General features: G+C 28.7%; 1 long non-coding RNA gene across 1 annotated transcript; it reads right to left on the bottom strand.

The window, feature by feature from the left end:
* Window positions 1-3,320: 3,320 nt before the first annotated feature.
* On the bottom strand, window positions 3,321-3,982 carry LOC124493673 (uncharacterized). Its single transcript, XR_006959153.2, has 3 exons — window positions 3,868-3,982; window positions 3,731-3,802; window positions 3,321-3,610 (listed from the first exon to the last, which is right to left on the bottom strand). It is a non-coding gene; the product is annotated as an uncharacterized LOC124493673 (long non-coding RNA).
* Window positions 3,983-4,685: the final 703 nt, after the last annotated feature.

Raw genomic sequence — 4,685 nt, 5'->3', positions numbered from 1 at the left:
CAGCAAATATACAGGATATATATTCAGACTTGTTCGATAACAATGTTCATGATTGCAAGTCGATAGTTTTTCATTCCATTTTGTGATCATCATTATTATTATTAAAACCAAACACAATTAGTTGATGTTGGTGTTGTTGTTGTTGTCTTGTAAAAAGCATCACACTCATCCATTATATTCGATTGGGATGATGGAAAAGTGCGCTTCCCTACATTGCATTTTTGTTGGTTTTTTTTTCACAACTGTTTTTATTTTCTGGATTATTAATGTAATGAGATATATATTCGTTATTTTTTTCTCGCATGTCTGCACTGATGCCAGTGATAAAGCTATGGCGGGCGTTTTACAACAAGTAGATGACAATGGAATACGGTACGTTGTGGAATATTTCTCGATGAAATTTACTGATTGTCAAAGTCGTTATGCCACTATTGAAAAAGAGGCTACTGCTCTCAAAACGGCGATCGATAAATGGTCAACATATTTAAAAGGCAAATGTTTCAAATTAGAAACTGATCATCGTCCGTTAGTGTGGATTAAATCCCAAGTGGCGTAAAGCCCAAGCAACACGTGTTGTGTTGCTCATTTTCTATTTTTTTTTGCTTTTGTATATAAAAGTTGCTTTTTGGACGTGAACGAATAAAGTCATTTTGTGAAATTGAAAATAAATCTTTCATTTAATTGTGTAATTTTTGAATGATATCTCATTACAACACATAAAATTATATAATGTTCGACGCTAATAAAATCCATTCTAATGGTATTTATGTTCATTGAAAAACAATCGAATAAAATTGAAAATCAAAACAATTTGATCATTTTTTGATAATAGAATTTTTTTTCAAAATTCAATGTTGAAATTTAAAAAAATTCTTTTCAGCATATAAATTGGGTGTTGAATCTAATATAAATAGTAGATTGGTGTTCGATAATTAGATTCGATATCCAACTGCTATTTAAACAATTGGCGTTTACGCCATTCTGAGTTAGTTTTAGAATTGCCTCGAACTTGCCTGTTTTTTGTTTAAATTGAATAAAATTTCGAATTCAACTTCTAAACGTCTCTTGCTCTTATTCTAAAAGATTTGGATCCACCGGATAAAAATCTTAATAAAATGGAAAATAACAATTACAATTCCCAATGTTGTCGTGAAACACGATGGTGCTGATGTCTAAGCAATTAAAAGTAAAAGTACACGTCAACGTTCTATAATCGAACTAAAACTAAATTCTAAATTCAACGTACGTATAATATAACATATTTAATGTTAAACTTTATTGCAATCCATTTTAGTGTTTTAGTTGACGATGTACATCACTAAATAATAAACCATATATATAATTTATCCTTTTTACTAAGCATTTTTCTTTGTTTGTTTGATCGTTTGGTAATTTCTGAAGATAGATTTCATCACACTATGTAAATCGTCAAACAGAATATAGTAGTCAATTTCGATGGCAATTACTAATGATTGAAACAAAACCATTGAAACAAGTGTTGGAATTGTTGAAACTAATATTGAATTATTGTTTAATTAACAAAACGGCATCAAACGAAATCGTGGAAGAAAAATGATGGAAATCTACAATGGTTTATAACGAAAGTCATATTTCAATATCGGATTATCCCATTGCAGCAAAACCGAATTGGAGATTTTCAAATTGTCAAAAATTTTGGACAATTAAATCATCTTTGTAAATATATTTAAATTTAAATTTAATATTTTCCAGCATTTGTGATAATTGATTCTAATTGACTTTGTTTTTTTTTGCAGCGAAAAAATGCTGGCGTTTTTCGTCTGGATAATTCGTTGGTTACGACAATTTTTTATCCATTGGAGACATTTTTGAATGGATAAAATATTGCATGATTACATGAAATTCATTGATAATCGTTTATATAAATCAAACAAAATGGAGTCAATTTTTTTTCCTATCTTAACAAATCCTTTTTTTTGATCAATAAATCGAATACAATAATGATAATGTTGTTGTTGTTTGAACGAGAATCCAAAAAGTTCTTATAAGAATCCTACAACACAAGATGATGATAGATGTGTTCATTACAAATGTGTAATATTATGGTTATAATAAAGTGGAAAAAACAAAAACTGTCAAACTAAAGAAAAAGAATCAGCAAAAAAAAACCCACTAATTCTTCATATGAATAGAAAAAAATTTGTAAAAAAAAAGAAAGTGAACATGAAATGAATGTTAAAATCAAAAAAAAAAAAAAATATTAAATGAACCAGAAATTTTGTTTTTCTTGTTCAATAGAAGAAGAATCCAGAACAAAAACATTTGACATGAACACAATAAAGTGACATGAACAATTAATCTGACATTTTTCGTTTTTTTTTTGGTTGGTCGATGTCACTCTGTATCTATCGTCACTCTTAACCTTTTGTTGCTTTGCAGAATTCTTAAAATTTAGAATCTAGATAAAAACAAGAAAAGATTTTAAAAGTATGAAAAAAAACTTATTCAATTAAAAATAGTCGATAGTCGCAGCTGCACACAAAACCGACAAACTAGCTAGCTAGCTATAGAATAAAAAATTCGAGTATATTCTGGTTATATCGAAGAAAAAAAAAAACAAACATAGAACCATTGAGCTTGAAAAGTTTTTTTTTTGCATTTCATTTCAAACATGGCTATAATACTAATCAAATTAAAAGATTTTTTTTATGTTCTTTAGTTATATTCATGTCATCATCATTATCATTATAGAATCATCATAGAATTGATGTCATAAGTTGATCGTTTTTTGTCGTGTACTATGATGATCTGGATGGTTTGTGTGTGTGTGTGAGTTTGTGAGAGAGAGAAAAAAAACAACAAATTTTTGGTTAGTTTTTGTTGTTTTTTCTTCTCTCGATTGCAAGATGAAAAAAAAACAAAATGAAAACCAGAACAAGAAATCAGGAAAAGAGAGAGAGAGAGAGAGAGAGAGAGAGAGAGAGAGAGAGAGAGAGAGAGAGAGAGAGAGAGAGAGAGAGAGAGAGAGAGAGAGAGAGAGAGAGAGAGAGAGAGAGAGAGAGAGAGAGAGAGAGAGAGAGAGAGAGAGAGAGAGAGAGAGAGAGAGAGAGAGAGAGAGAGAGAGAGAGAGAAACATTACAAGGGCGTCAATGTAGAAATTATAATTGAATTAATTCATTTTTTACTGATGATTAGCTTTTGTTTTTCTTTCGTTTTTTCTCTCTCTCTCTCTCTTGATTCTTTCTGGAACAAAAATATGATCCAAACACACTCAAAAATTCATATTTGTTTTTTTTTCATTGTATATGGAATAACAAAAAAAAACCACAAATTTAATTTGATTAGTTTCATCGATGATGTTTACAATAATAATAACAATTCAGTGGTGAAAAAAAAAAAACAAAACCAACACACACAAACACACCCAGTTTCTTTTTTTACTTCATATCACTGATTGCCTGATGAAAATAAGACGAGAATCACCAATACAGGCCACCAAAAAAAACCCATATAGACATTATTATCATTATTCTAATCAAAATAATCGAATCCAATCAATCAATGGTCAATCAAACATTAAATTTATCGATGGAAAGTATGAAGAAAAAAAAGTACATTGTCTATTGGATATCTATTGAATGAATATAAAAAATTAGCAGAAATGAGAAAAAAAAAATACAAAATTACATTGTACAAAATTTTACAGACAAACAAAAGTTATGTATTACATGTGATCATGATTTTCATTTACCGTAATTGCATACCATCAAATATCTATCCACTATGACTGACATTAGATATCGAATGTGAAAATGAAGAAAACCTTTATGTTGAAGAGAGGAAAAAAAATTGAACACCAGAAATAAAACACCAGGAAAACAAACATACACATTTTTCTGGCCAGAATATTATCGTCTCTATATTCATAAATATATCGAAAAAAAGTGTATAGAATTTCGATATAAATAGAATATTTTTTTCCATGAATTTTGAGTGATCATTCAAATTGATCATCATCATCACAAAAAAAAACAAACAGAATAAATTTGGACAAAACCATAAGAATGAAGCATGAGAAAATAATAATATCAACAATTCAATGTATAATACCAACACCAACACACACACAAACACAAACGCAAACTGTGGCAGCAGTAAAAAATTTTTTTTTTTTACTATTTGCTATTTTTTTCTCTGCCACTCAATTTCGATTTGGATCACACATACACACAGTTAACACCAACAATGTGATGATACAATGATGATGATGATGATGATGAACATCGAGCGTGATGATCACCATCTATTAAAGTTGAAAAGAACATCAAAAAAAACAACAACAAAAAGAAAACAGAATTCTTTCGGAATTAAGCGTCTACAATGATGATGATGATGATGATGATAATCAAGAATAAAAAAAAGTGGAAAAGAAAGAAAGAAAAAAAAAACGATAAAAAAACAACAAGAATTGTACGTTTGTAAATGGCAAACAATATAATACAAACGTTGTGTGAGAGATAATATCAAATGTGAAAATAAAAAAAAAAATAAATAAGTGTGGTAATCACACAAACACTCAAAGAATAAAGAATATAAACAGTACAACAGAATAAAAATCAAAAAACAAGAGAGAATTTTTTACTCTCACACCGTCTCTCTTTGTAAATGAATGGAAAAGAAAAAGAGAGAAAAAAAAACATCTTTAT

Source organism: Dermatophagoides farinae, chromosome 6 (assembly GCF_024713945.1).
Source record: "Dermatophagoides farinae isolate YC_2012a chromosome 6, ASM2471394v1, whole genome shotgun sequence".
Lineage (NCBI taxonomy): Eukaryota > Metazoa > Arthropoda > Arachnida > Sarcoptiformes > Pyroglyphidae > Dermatophagoides > Dermatophagoides farinae.
Note: the sequence above shows the minus strand (reverse complement) of the source record. Positions and strands in the feature narration are given on the sequence as shown.